At 56.1% G+C, this 15,692-nt stretch overlaps 1 pseudogene; it reads left to right on the forward strand.

Moving 5' to 3' along the window:
* Positions 1-420: 420 nt before the first annotated feature.
* LOC140473736 (V-type proton ATPase subunit S1-like) lies at positions 421-15,594 on the forward strand (annotated as a pseudogene).
* The last annotated feature ends 98 nt before the right edge of the window (positions 15,595-15,692 follow it).

Here is a 15,692-nt window from a genome sequence, read left to right on the forward strand (position 1 = left end):
CGTAATTGCGCGAGCGACTTGAGAACGGTCCGACCAATAAGCTGGAAGGTTGGGATGACCGACAGCGGAGCCAACCAATGGGCCACAGACAGGCCGATGGGAGGGGGCGGGGGAAACGGTCCTCGTGACAAGGGCGGGGCGGGCATCCGCAAACGCTAGCCAATAGAGATCCGAGCCGACGATTGACGGAGGGTGTGAGCCAATAGGGGAGGCCGGCGCGGGTGGGACCTGACGGTTCCGCCCTCTATGGGGTAGGGTGAGGAAAAAGGCGACCAATGGGAAAGGAGCCAGACGGTGTGACGGACGGGCGGAGGGTCCAATAGCGACGGGGTGAGGGTGAGAGGCGGGCCAATGGGAGGCCCGGAGGGTTTAGATTGACAGGAGAAGGGGGCGGGTCCCCGTGTGGAGGGAGGAAGCGCGATGGCGGCGGCGGTGACCCGGCTCCTGGCGGCGGCGATGGTTCTGGCGGCGGGCCCTGAGCCCGGGGAGAGGGTCAGACCAGGTCCCGGTGCTGGCCTGGTCCACCCAGGGGTTAGTTAGGGCTGAATGGCCTCCTGTGTACAACATTGAGGGGGTTAGTTGGGGGCTGAATGGCCTCCTGTGTACAGCATTGAGGGGGGTTAGTTAGGGGCTGAATGGCCTCCTGTGTACAGCATTGAGGGGGGTTAGTTAGGGGCTGAATGGCCTCCAGTGTACAGCATTGAGGGGGTTAGTTAGGGGCTGAATGGCCTGTGTACAGCATTGAGGGGGTTAGTTAGGGGCTGAATGGCCTGTGTACAGCATTGGGGGGTTAGTTAGGGGCTGAATGGCCTCCTGGGTACAGCATTGAGGGGGGTTAGTTAGGGGCTGAATGGCCTCCTGGGTACAGCATTGAGGGGGTGAGTTGGGGCTGAACCTCCCCTGGAGGAGGTGACGGTGAGTGAGTGGTCTGTGCTGGGTCTAACCCCCCCTCCCCCACCCCCACCCCCTCCCCCACCCCCACCCCCTCCCCCAACCCCTCCCCCTCCATGTCTCTGTGTGTTCACAGCTCCCTCTGGGCCCCGGATGATGCTCCCACCGTGGGCCGGATCCTCTCAGCTGACCAACTCTCCACGTACCTGAACCCCGCCCTGGAACGGGGACCCAAGACAGTGCTGCTCTTCCTGCAGGAGAAGGTACACCCTGAGACGTGGACGAACCCTTCCTTCTAGCCCGTCCTAGACCCTTGACTCCACAAACCCCCCCCACCCCCCCCCCACGGGCTCGGTGCTGACCGTCCCAGGGCTGGCCGGCTGACTTGGGTATATCTCTCTCTCCCTCTTTCTCTGTCTGTCCGCAGCTCAGTGTCGAAGATTTCACCGTGTACGGAGCAGCCTATGGGAACAAACAGGAAAACGCTTTCCCCAACTTACAGGTACACGACGTTCACCTCCACACTGTCACTGGGTTGTGTGCTGTGTAACACTGGGGTACAGTACTGGTGGGGGACAGGTCTGTCCCTGTATAACACTGGGTTACAATACTGGTGGGGACAGGTCTGTCCCTGTATAACACTGGGGTACAGTACTGGTGGGGACGGGTCTGTCCCTGTATAACACTGTGGTACAGTACTGGTGGGGGGACAGGTCTGTCCCTGTATAACACTGTGGTACAGTACTGGTGGGGGACGGGTCTGTCACTGTATAACCCTGGGGTACAGTACTGGTGGGGGACAGGTCTGTCCCTGTATAACACTGGGGTACAGTACTGGTGGGGGACAGGTCTGTCCCTGTATAACACTGGGGTACAGTACTGGTGGGGACAGGTCTGTCCCTGTATAACACTGGGGTACAGTACTGGTGGGGACGGGTCTGTCCCTGTATAACCCTCGGGTACAGTACTGGTGGGGGACGGGTCTGTAACTGTATAACACTGGGGTACAGTAATGGTGGGGACGGGTCTGTCACTGAATAACACTGGGGTACAGTACTGGTGGGGGACAGGTCTGTCCCTGTATAACACTGGGGTACAGTACTGGTGGGGACAGGTCTGTCCCTGTATAACACTGGGGTACAGTACTGGTGGGGACGGGTCTGTCCCTGTATAACACTGGGGTACAGTACTGGTGGGGACAGGTCTGTCCCTGTATAACACTGGGGTACAGTACTGGTGGGGACGGGTCTGTCCCTGTATAACACTGGGGTACAGTACTGGTGGGGACGGGTCTGTCCCTGTCTAACACTGGGGTACAGTACTGGTGGGGGACAGGTCTATGACTGTATAACACTGGGGTACAGTACTAGTGGGGGACGGGTCTGTCACTATATAACACTGGGGTACAGTACTGGTGGGGACGGGTCTGTCCCTGTATAACACTGGGGTACAGTACTGGTGGGGACGGGTCTGTCCCTGTCTAACACTGGGGTACAGTACTGGTGGGGGACAGGTCTATGACTGTATAACACTGGGGTACAGTACTGGTGGGGACGGGTCTGTCACTGTATAACAATGGGGTACAGTACTGGTGGGGGACGGGTCTGTCACTATATAACATTGGGATACAGTACTGGTGGGGACGGGTCTGTCCCTGTATAACACTGGGGTACAGTACTGGTGGGGGACAGGTCTGTCACTGTATAACACTGGGGTACAGTACTGGTGGGGACAGGTCTGTCACTGTATAACACTGGGGTACAGTACGGGTGGGGACAGGTCTGTCCCTATATAACACTGGGGTACAGTACTGGTGGGGACAGGTCTGTCCCTGTATAACCCTGAGGTACTGTACTGGTGTGGACGGGTCTGTCGCTGTATAACACTGGGGTACTGTACTGGTGGGGACAGGTCTGTCCCTGTATAACACTGGGGTACTGTACTGGTGGGGACAGGTCTGTCCCTGTATAACACTGGGGTACTGTACTGGTGGGGGACAGGTCTGTCACTGTATAACACTGGGGTACAGTACTGGTGGGGACGGGTCTGTCACTGTATAACACTGGGGTACTGTACTGGTGGGGACGGGTCTGTCACTGAATAACACTGGGGTACAGTACTGGTTGGGGACAGGTCTGTCCCTGTATAACACTGGGGTACAGTACTGGTGGGGACAGGTCTGTCCCTGTATAACACTGGGGTACAGTACTGGTGGGGACGGGTCTGTCCCTGTATAACCCTGGGGTACTGTACTGGTGGGGACAGGTCTGTCCCTGTATAACCCTCGGTTACAGTACTGGTGGGGACGGGTCTGTCACTGTATAACACTGGGGGACAGGTCTGTCCCTGTATAACACTGGGGTACAGTACTGGTGGGGACGGGTCTGTCCCTGTATAACCCTGGGGTACAGTACTGGTGGGGACAGGTCTGTCCCTGTATAACCCTCGGTTACAGTACTGGTGGGGACGGGTCTGTCACTGTATAACCCTGGGTACCGTACTGGTGGGGACGGGTCTGTCACTGTATAACACTGGGGTACAGTACTGGTGGGGACGGGTCTGTCACTGTATAACACTGGGGTACAGTACTGATGGGGACGGGTCTTTGCCTGTATAACACTGGGGTACAGTACTGGTGGGGACGGGTCTGTCCATGTATAACACTGGGGTACAGTACTGGTGGGGGACAGGTCTATGACTGTATAACACTGGGGTACAGTACTAGTGGGGGACGGGTCTGTCACTATATAACACTGGGGTACAGTACTGGTGGGGACGGGTCTGTCCTTGTATAACACTGGGGTACAGTACTGGTGGGGACGGGTCTGTCACTGAATAACACTGGGGTACTGTACTGGTGGGGACGGGTCTGTCACTGAATAACACTGGGGTACAGTACTGGTTGGGGACAGGTCTGTCCCTGTATAACACTGAGGTACAGTACTGGTGGGGACAGGTCTGTCCCTGTATAACACTGGGGTACAGTACTGGTGGGGACGGGTCTGTCCCTGTATAACCCTGGGGTACTGTACTGGTGGGGACAGGTCTGTCCCTGTATAACCCTCGGTTACAGTACTGGTGGGGACGGGTCTGTCACTGTATAACACTGGGGGACAGGTCTGTCCCTGTATAACACTGGGGTACAGTACTGGTGGGGACGGGTCTGTCCCTGTATAACCCTGGGGTACAGTACTGGTGGGGACAGGTCTGTCCCTGTATAACCCTCGGTTACAGTACTGGTGGGGACGGGTCTGTCACTGTATAACCCTGGGTACCGTACTGGTGGGGACGGGTCTGTCACTGTATAACACTGGGGTACAGTACTGGTGGGGACGGGTCTGTCACTGTATAACACTGGGGTACAGTACTGATGGGGACGGGTCTTTGCCTGTATAACACTGGGGTACAGTACTGGTGGGGACGGGTCTGTCCATGTATAACACTGGGGTACAGTACTGGTGGGGGACAGGTCTATGACTGTATAACACTGGGGTACAGTACTAGTGGGGGACGGGTCTGTCACTATATAACACTGGGGTACAGTACTGGTGGGGACGGGTCTGTCCTTGTATAACACTGGGGTACAGTACTGGTGGGGACGGGTCTGTCCCTGTATAACACTGGGGTACAGTACTGGTGGGGGACAGGTCTATGACTGTATAACACTGGGGTACAGTACTGGTGGGGACGGGTCTGTCACTGTATAACAATGGGGTACAGTACTGGTGGGGGACGGGTCTGTCACTATATAACACTGGGGTACAGTACTGGTGGGGACGGGTCTGTCCCTGTATAACACTGGGGTACAGTACTGGTGGGGGACAGGTCTGTCACTGTATAACACTGGGGTACAGTACTGGTGGGGACGGGTCTGTCCATGTATAACACTGGGGTACAGTACTGGTGGGGGACAGGTCTGTCACTGTATAACACTGGGGTACAGTACTGGTGGGGACAGGTCTGTCACTGTATAACACTGGGGTACAGTACTGGTGGGGACAGGTCTGTCCCTATATAACACTGGGGTACAGTACTGGTGGGGACAGGTCTGTCCCTGTATAACCCTGGGGTACTGTACTGGTGTGGACGGGTCTGTCGCTGTATAACACTGGGGTACTGTACTGGTGGGGACAGGTCTGTCCCTGTATAACACTGGGGTACTGTACTGGTGGGGACAGGTCTGTCCCTGTATAACACTGGGGTACTGTACTGGTGGGGGACAGGTCTGTCACTGTATAACACTGGGGTACAGTACTGGTGGGGACAGGTCTGTCACTGTATAACACTGGGGTACTGTACTGGTGGGGACGGGTCTGTCACTGTATAACACTGGGGTACAGTACTGGTAGGGACGGGTCTCTCTGTATAACTCTGGGGTACAGTACTGGTGGGGACGGGTCTGTCCCTGTATAACACTGGGGTACAGTACTGATGGGGGACAGGTCTGTCCCTGTATAACACTGGGGTACAGTACTGGTGGGGACAGGTCTGTCCCTGTATAACACTGGGGTACAATACTGGTGGGGACAGGTCTGTCCCTGTATAACACTGGGGTACAGTACTGGTGGGGACGGGTCTGTCACTGTATAACACTGGGGTACTGTACTGGTGGGGACGGGTCTGTCACTGTATAACACTGGGGTATAGTACTGGTGGGGGACAGCTCTGTCCCTGTATAACACTGGGGTACAGTACTGGTGGGGACAGGTCTGTCCCTGTATAACACTGGGGTACAGTACTGGTGGGGACAGGTCTGTCCCTGTATAACAACGGGCTACAGTACTGGTGGGGACAGGTCTGTCACTGTATAACACTGGGGTACAGTACTGGTGGGGACGGGTCTGTCCCTGTATAACACTGGGGTACAGTACTGGTGGGGACAGGTCTGTCCCTGTATAACACTGGGGTACAGTACTGGTGGGGACGGGTCTGTCCCTGTATAACACTGGGGTACAGTACAGGTGGGGACAGGTCTGTCCCTGTATAACACTGGGGTACAGTACTGGTGGGGACGGGTCTGTCCTTGTATAACACTGGGGTACAGTACTGGTGGGGACGGGTCTGTCCCTGTATAACACTGGGGTACAGTACTGGTGTGGGACAGGTCTATGACTGTATAACACTGGGGTACAGTACTGGTGGGGACGGGTCTGTCACTGTATAACAATGGGGTACAGTACTGGTGGGGGACGGGTCTGTCACTATATAACACTGGGGTACTGTACTGATGGGGGACAGGTCTGTCACTGTATAACACTGGGGTACAGTACTGGTGGGGACGGGTCTGTCACTGTATAACACTGGGGTACTGTACTGGTGGGGACGGGTCTGTCACTGTATAACACTGGGGTACAGTACTGGTAGGGACGGGTCTCTCTGTATAACACTGGGGTACAGTACTGGTGGGGACGGGTCTGTCCCTGTATAACACTGGGGTACAGTACTGATGGGGGACAGGTCTGTCCCTGTATAACACTGGGGTACAGTACTGGTGGGGACAGGTCTGTCCCTGTATAACACTGGGGTACAGTACTGGTGGGGACAGGTCTGTCCCTGTATAACACTGGGGTACTGTACTGGTGGGGACGGGTCTGTCACTGTATAACACTGGGGTACAGTACTGGTGGGGACAGGTCTGTCCCTGTATAACACTGGGGTACAGTACTGGTGGGGACAGGTCTGTCCCTGTATAACACTGGGGTACAGTACTGGTGGGGACGGGTCTGTCACTGTATAACACTGGGGTACAGTACTGGTGGGGACGGGTCTGTCCTTGTATAACACTGGGGTACAGTACTGGTGGGGACAGGTCTGTCCCTGTATAACACTGGGGTACAGTACTGGTGGGGACAGGTCTGTCCCTGTATAACAACGGGCTACAGTACTGGTGGGGACAGGTCTGTCACTGTATAACACTGGGGTACAGTACTGGTGGGGACGGGTCTGTCCCTGTATAACACTGGGGTACAGTACTGGTGGGGACAGGTCTGTCCCTGTATAACACTGGGGTACAGTACTGGTGGGGACGGGTCTGTCCCTGTATAACACTGGGGTACAGTACTGGTGGGGACAGGTCTGTCCCTGTATAATCCTGGGGTACCGTACTGGTGGGGGACAGGTCTGTCCCTGTATAACACTGGGGTACAGTACTGGTGGGGACGGGTCTGTCCCTGTATAACACTGGGGTACAGTACTGGTGGGGGACAGGTCTGTCACTGTATAACACTGGGGTACAGTACTGGTGGGGACGGGTCTGTCCCTGTATAACACTGGGGTCCCGTACTGGTGGGGACGGGTCTGTCCCTGTATAACCCTGGGGTCCCGTACTGGTGGGGACGGGTCTGTCCCTGTATAACACTGGGGTACAGTACTGGTGGGGACAGGTCTGTCCCTGTATAACACTGGGGTACAGTACTGGTGGGGACGGGTCTGTCCCTGTATAACACTGGGGTACAGTACTGGTGGGGACGGGTCTGTCCCTGTATAACACTGGGGTCCCGTACTGGTGGGGACAGGTCTGTCCCTGTATAAACCTGGGGTCCCGTACTGGTGGGGACGGGTCTGTCCCTGTATAATCCTGGGGTACCGTACTGGTGGGGGACAGGTCTGTCCCTGTATAATCCTGGGGTACAGTACTGGTGGGGACGGGTCTGTCCCTGTATAACACTGGGGTACAGTACTGGGTGGGGACAGGTCTGTCCCTGTATAACACTGGGGTCCCGTACTGGTGGGGACAGGTCTGTCCCTGTATAACCCTGGGGTCCCGTACTGGTGGGGACAGGTCTGTCCCTGTATAACCCTGGGGTCCCGTACTGGTGGGGACAGGTCTGTCCCTGTATAACACTGGGGTACAGTACTGGTGGGGACGGGTCTGTCACTGTATAACACTGGGGTACTGTACTGGTGGGGACGGGTCTGTCACTGTATAACACTGGGGTATAGTACTGGTGGGGGACAGCTCTGTCCCTGTATAACACTGGGGTACAGTACTGGTGGGGACAGGTCTGTCCCTGTATAACACTGGGGTACAGTACTGGTGGGGACAGGTCTGTCCCTGTATAACAACGGGCTACAGTACTGGTGGGGACAGGTCTGTCACTGTATAACACTGGGGTACAGTACTGGTGGGGACGGGTCTGTCCCTGTATAACACTGGGGTACAGTACTGGTGGGGACAGGTCTGTCCCTGTATAACACTGGGGTACAGTACTGGTGGGGACGGGTCTGTCCCTGTATAACACTGGGGTACAGTACAGGTGGGGACAGGTCTGTCCCTGTATAACACTGGGGTACAGTACTGGTGGGGACGGGTCTGTCCTTGTATAACACTGGGGTACAGTACTGGTGGGGACGGGTCTGTCCCTGTATAACACTGGGGTACAGTACTGGTGGGGGACAGGTCTATGACTGTATAACACTGGGGTACAGTACTGGTGGGGACGGGTCTGTCACTATAACAATGGGGTACAGTACTGGTGGGGGACGGGTCTGTCACTATATAACACTGGGGTACTGTACTGGTGGGGGACAGGTCTGTCACTGTATAACACTGGGGTACAGTACTGGTGGGGACGGGTCTGTCACTGTATAACACTGGGGTACTGTACTGGTGGGGACGGGTCTGTCACTGTATAACACTGGGGTACAGTACTGGTAGGGACGGGTCTCTCTGTATAACACTGGGGTACAGTACTGGTGGGGACGGGTCTGTCCCTGTATAACACTGGGGTACAGTACTGATGGGGGACAGGTCTGTCCCTGTATAACACTGGGGTACAGTACTGGTGGGGACAGGTCTGTCCCTGTATAACACTGGGGTACAGTACTGGTGGGGACAGGTCTGTCCCTGTATAACACTGGGGTACTGTACTGGTGGGGACGGGTCTGTCACTGTATAACACTGGGGTACAGTACTGGTGGGGACAGGTCTGTCCCTGTATAACACTGGGGTACAGTACTGGTGGGGACAGGTCTGTCCCTGTATAACACTGGGGTACAGTACTGGTGGGGACGGGTCTGTCACTGTATAACACTGGGGTACAGTACTGGTGGGGACGGGTCTGTCCTTGTATAACACTGGGGTACAGTACTGGTGGGGACAGGTCTGTCCCTGTATAACACTGGGGTACAGTACTGGTGGGGACAGGTCTGTCCCTGTATAACAACGGGCTACAGTACTGGTGGGGACAGGTCTGTCACTGTATAACACTGGGGTACAGTACTGGTGGGGACGGGTCTGTCCCTGTATAACACTGGGGTACAGTACTGGTGGGGACAGGTCTGTCCCTGTATAACACTGGGGTACAGTACTGGTGGGGACGGGTCTGTCCCTGTATAACACTGGGGTACAGTACTGGTGGGGACAGGTCTGTCCCTGTATAACACTGGGGTACAGTACTGGTGGGGACGGGTCTGTCCCTGTATAACACTGGGGTACAGTACTGGTGGGGGACAGGTCTGTCACTGTATAACACGGGGGTACAGTACTGGTGGGGACGGGTCTGTCCCTGTATAACACTGGGGTCCCGTACTGGTGGGGACGGGTCTGTCCCTGTATAACCCTGGGGTCCCGTACTGGTGGGGACGGGTCTGTCCCTGTATAACACTGGGGTACAGTACTGGTGGGGGACAGGTCTATGACTGTATAACACTGGGGTACAGTACTGGTGGGGACGGGTCTGTCACTGTATAACAATGGGGTACAGTACTGGTGGGGGACGGGTCTGTCACTATATAACACTGGGGTACAGTACTGGTGGGGACGGGTCTGTCCCTTTATAACACTGGGGTACAGTACTGGTGGGGGACAGGTCTGTCACTGTATAACACTGGGGTACAGTACTGGTGGGGACGGGTCTGTCCATGTATAACACTGGGGTACAGTACTGGTGGGGGACAGGTCTGTCACTGTATAACACTGGGGTACAGTACTGGTGGGGACAGGTCTGTCACTGTATAACACTGGGGTACAGTACTGGTGGGGACAGGTCTGTCCCTATATAACACTGGGGTACAGTACTGGTGGGGACAGGTCTGTCCCTGTATAACCCTGGGGTACTGTACTGGTGTGGACGGGTCTGTCGCTGTATAACACTGGGGTACTGTACTGGTGGGGACAGGTCTGTCCCTGTATAACACTGGGGTACTGTACTGGTGGGGACAGGTCTGTCCCTGTATAACACTGGGGTACTGTACTGGTGGGGGACAGGTCTGTCACTGTATAACACTGGGGTACAGTACTGGTGGGGACAGGTCTGTCACTGTATAACACTGGGGTACTGTACTGGTGGGGACGGGTCTGTCACTGTATAACACTGGGGTACAGTACTGGTAGGGACGGGTCTCTCTGTATAACTCTGGGGTACAGTACTGGTGGGGACGGGTCTGTCCCTGTATAACACTGGGGTACAGTACTGATGGGGGACAGGTCTGTCCCTGTATAACACTGGGGTACAGGACTGGTGGGGACAGGTCTGTCCCTGTATAACACTGGGGTACAATACTGGTGGGGACAGGTCTGTCCCTGTATAACACTGGGGTACAGTACTGGTGGGGACGGGTCTGTCACTGTATAACACTGGGGTACTGTACTGGTGGGGACGGGTCTGTCACTGTATAACACTGGGGTATAGTACTGGTGGGGGACAGCTCTGTCCCTGTATAACACTGGGGTACAGTACTGGTGGGGACAGGTCTGTCCCTGTATAACACTGGGGTACAGTACTGGTGGGGACAGGTCTGTCCCTGTATAACAACGGGCTACAGTACTGGTGGGGACAGGTCTGTCACTGTATAACACTGGGGTACAGTACTGGTGGGGACGGGTCTGTCCCTGTATAACACTGGGGTACAGTACTGGTGGGGACAGGTCTGTCCCTGTATAACACTGGGGTACAGTACTGGTGGGGACGGGTCTGTCCCTGTATAACACTGGGGTACAGTACAGGTGGGGACAGGTCTGTCCCTGTATAACACTGGGGTACAGTACTGGTGGGGACGGGTCTGTCCTTGTATAACACTGGGGTACAGTACTGGTGGGGACGGGTCTGTCCCTGTATAACACTGGGGTACAGTACTGGTGTGGGACAGGTCTATGACTGTATAACACTGGGGTACAGTACTGGTGGGGACGGGTCTGTCACTGTATAACAATGGGGTACAGTACTGGTGGGGGACGGGTCTGTCACTATATAACACTGGGGTACTGTACTGATGGGGGACAGGTCTGTCACTGTATAACACTGGGGTACAGTACTGGTGGGGACGGGTCTGTCACTGTATAACACTGGGGTACTGTACTGGTGGGGACGGGTCTGTCACTGTATAACACTGGGGTACAGTACTGGTAGGGACGGGTCTCTCTGTATAACACTGGGGTACAGTACTGGTGGGGACGGGTCTGTCCCTGTATAACACTGGGGTACAGTACTGATGGGGGACAGGTCTGTCCCTGTATAACACTGGGGTACAGTACTGGTGGGGACAGGTCTGTCCCTGTATAACACTGGGGTACAGTACTGGTGGGGACAGGTCTGTCCCTGTATAACACTGGGGTACTGTACTGGTGGGGACGGGTCTGTCACTGTATAACACTGGGGTACAGTACTGGTGGGGACAGGTCTGTCCCTGTATAACACTGGGGTACAGTACTGGTGGGGACGGGTCTGTCACTGTATAACACTGGGGTACAGTACTGGTGGGGACGGGTCTGTCCTTGTATAACACTGGGGTACAGTACTGGTGGGGACAGGTCTGTCCCTGTATAACACTGGGGTACAGTACTGGTGGGGACAGGTCTGTCCCTGTATAACAACGGGCTACAGTACTGGTGGGGACAGGTCTGTCACTGTATAACACTGGGGTACAGTACTGGTGGGGACGGGTCTGTCCCTGTATAACACTGGGGTACAGTACTGGTGGGGACAGGTCTGTCCCTGTATAACACTGGGGTACAGTACTGGTGGGGACGGGTCTGTCCCTGTATAACACTGGGGTACAGTACTGGTGGGGACAGGTCTGTCCCTGTATAATCCTGGGGGTACCGTACTGGTGGGGGACAGGTCTGTCCCTGTATAACACTGGGGTACAGTACTGGTGGGGACGGGTCTGTCCCTGTATAACACTGGGGTACAGTACTGGTGGGGGACAGGTCTGTCACTGTATAACACTGGGGTACAGTACTGGTGGGGACGGGTCTGTCCCTGTATAACACTGGGGTCCCGTACTGGTGGGGACGGGTCTGTCCCTGTATAACCCTGGGGTCCCGTACTGGTGGGGACGGGTCTGTCCCTGTATAACACTGGGGTACAGTACTGGTGGGGGACAGGTCTGTCCCTGTATAACACTGGGGTACAGTACTGGTGGGGACGGGTCTGTCCCTGTATAACACTGGGGTACAGTACTGGTGGGGACGGGTCTGTCCCTGTATAACACTGGGGTCCCGTACTGGTGGGGGACAGGTCTGTCCCTGTATAAACCTGGGGTCCCGTACTGGTGGGGACGGGTCTGTCCCTGTATAATCCTGGGGTACCGTACTGGTGGGGGACAGGTCTGTCCCTGTATAATCCTGGGGTACAGTACTGGTGGGGACGGGTCTGTCCCTGTATAACACTGGGGTACAGTACTGGGTGGGGACAGGTCTGTCCCTGTATAACACTGGGGTCCCCGTACTGGTGGGGACAGGTCTGTCCCTGTATAACACTGGGGTCCCGTACTGGTGGGGACAGGTCTGTCCCTGTATAACCCTGGGGTCCCGTACTGGTGGGGACAGGTCTGTCCCTGTATAACCCTGGGGTCCCGTACTGGTGGGGACAGGTCTGTCCCTGTATAACACTGGGGTACAGTACTGGTGGGGACGGGTCTGTCACTGTATAACACTGGGGTACTGTACTGGTGGGGACGGGTCTGTCACTGTATAACACTGGGGTATAGTACTGGTGGGGGACAGCTCTGTCCCTGTATAACACTGGGGTACAGTACTGGTGGGGACAGGTCTGTCCCTGTATAACACTGGGGGTACAGTACTGGTGGGGACAGGTCTGTCCCTGTATAACAACGGGCTACAGTACTGGTGGGGACAGGTCTGTCACTGTATAACACTGGGGGTACAGTACTGGTGGGGACGGGTCTGTCCCTGTATAACACTGGGGTACAGTACTGGTGGGGACAGGTCTGTCCCTGTATAACACTGGGGTACAGTACTGGTGGGGACGGGTCTGTCCCTGTATAACACTGGGGTACAGTACAGGTGGGGACAGGTCTGTCCCTGTATAACACTGGGGTACAGTACTGGTGGGGACGGGTCTGTCCTTGTATAACACTGGGGTACAGTACTGGTGGGGACGGGTCTGTCCCTGTATAACACTGGGGTACAGTACTGGTGGGGGACAGGTCTGTCACTGTATAACACTGGGGTACAGTACTGGTGGGGACGGGTCTGTCACTGTATAACACTGGGGTACTGTACTGGTGGGGACGGGTCTGTCACTGTATAACACTGGGGTACAGTACTGGTAGGGACGGGTCTCTCTGTATAACACTGGGGTACAGTACTGGTGGGGACGGGTCTGTCCCTGTATAACACTGGGGTACAGTACTGATGGGGGGACAGGTCTGTCCCTGTATAACACTGGGGGTACAGTACTGGTGGGGACAGGTCTGTCCCTGTATAACACTGGGGTACAGTACTGGTGGGGACAGGTCTGTCCCTGTATAACACTGGGGTACTGTACTGGTGGGGACGGGTCTGTCACTGTATAACACTGGGGTACAGTACTGGTGGGGACAGGTCTGTCCCTGTATAACACTGGGGTACAGTACTGGTGGGGACAGGTCTGTCCCTGTATAACACTGGGGTACAGTACTGGTGGGGACGGGTCTGTCACTGTATAACACTGGGGTACAGTACTGGTGGGGACGGGTCTGTCCTTGTATAACACTGGGGGTACAGTACTGGTGGGGACAGGTCTGTCCCTGTATAACACTGGGGTACAGTACTGGTGGGGACAGGTCTGTCCCTGTATAACAACGGGCTACAGTACTGGTGGGGACAGGTCTGTCACTGTATAACACTGGGGTACAGTACTGGTGGGGACGGGTCTGTCCCTGTATAACACTGGGGTACAGTACTGGTGGGGACAGGTCTGTCCCTGTATAACACTGGGGTACAGTACTGGTGGGGACGGGTCTGTCCCTGTATAACACTGGGGTACAGTACTGGTGGGGACAGGTCTGTCCCTGTATAACACTGGGGTACAGTACTGGTGGGGACGGGTCTGTCCCTTGTATAACACTGGGGTACAGTACTGGTGGGGGACAGGTCTGTCACTGTATAACACGGGGGGTACAGTACTGGTGGGGACGGGTCTGTCCTGTATAACACTGGGGTCCCGTACTGGTGGGGACGGGTCTGTCCCTGTATAACCCTGGGGGTCCCGTACTGGTGGGGACGGGTCTGTCCCTGTATAACACTGGGGTACAGTACTGGTGGGGACAGGTCTGTCACTGTATAACACTGGGGTACAGTACTGGTGGGGACGGGTCTGTCCCTGTATAACACTGGGGTACAGTACTGGTGGGGGACGGGTCTGTCCCTGTATAACACTGGGGTCCCGTACTGGTGGGGACAGGTCTGTCCCTGTATAAACCTGGGGTCCCGTACTGGTGGGGACGGGTCTGTCCCTGTATAATCCTGGGGTACCGTACTGGTGGGGGACAGGTCTGTCCCCTGTATAATCCTGGGGTACAGTACTGGTGGGGACGGGTCTGTCCCTGTATAACACTGGGGTACAGTACTGGGTGGGGACAGGTCTGTCCCTGTATAACACTGGGGGTCCCGTACTGGTGGGGACAGGTCTGTCCCTGTATAACCCTGGGGTCCCGTACTGGTGGGGACAGGTCTGTCCCTGTATAACCCTGGGGTCCCGTACTGGTGGGGACAGGTCTGTCCCTGTATAACCCTGGGGTCCCGTACTGGTGGGGACGGGTCTGTCCCTGTATAACCCTGGGGTCCCGTACTGGTGGGGACGGGTCTGTCCCTGTATAACACTGGGGTACAGTACTGGTGGGGGGACAGGTCTGTCCCTGTATAACCCTGGGGTCCCGTACTGGTGGGGACGGGTCTGTCCCTGTATAACCCTGGGGTCCCGTACTGGTGGGGACGGGTCTGTCCCTGTATAACCCTGGGGTCCCGTACTGGTGGGTGTTATTTGTGTTGGTGTGGGTTTCACCTGGTGCTGATCCATCGTGTCTTGTGTCTCGTTGGTTCAGAGAGCGTTGGAAACCTCTCCTTCCTCGTTGGTGTTGCCCGCGGTTGAGTGGCGAGCCACGAGCTCCCTGCTCTCCTCCCTGCAGACCCAGACAGGCCGGAGTCCCCTCTACATTCACCAGCTGGCCATCCGGGAGCTGCGACTCAACGCCAGTGTGCCCTCGTTGTTGGTGATCCGCCTTCCGTACACCTCCAGGTAATCCCGGCTCGGCCTGGTGCCGATTGGGGGGGGAATGTTTCGGCGCTCAGTCCGATCTCGGAGACGTTGACTCCTGTTGTCTGTTTAACCCTGTTCACCTCCTGTTTCTAGCTCCGTTATGATGCCCGCCAAAGACGCTCTCACTGGGAATGGTAAGGCGATGAAATCTTCCCCGGGAGTTTGCTGCCCGGTTCCTCTCCTCGCTGCCCTGTCAGCCTGTTCTGCGCGCTCCTGATTAATCCCCCCCCCCTCCCCTCCCCCCCCCCCCCCCCCCCCCCCCCCCCCGTCCTCCATATCCATTCTAACAGCTGCCCTAGCCCTGCGCGGGCTCTCTTT

The sequence above is a fragment of the Chiloscyllium punctatum genome, unplaced genomic scaffold (assembly GCF_047496795.1).
Source record: "Chiloscyllium punctatum isolate Juve2018m unplaced genomic scaffold, sChiPun1.3 scaffold_700, whole genome shotgun sequence".
In the NCBI taxonomy this organism is placed as follows: Eukaryota; Metazoa; Chordata; class Chondrichthyes; order Orectolobiformes; family Hemiscylliidae; genus Chiloscyllium; species Chiloscyllium punctatum.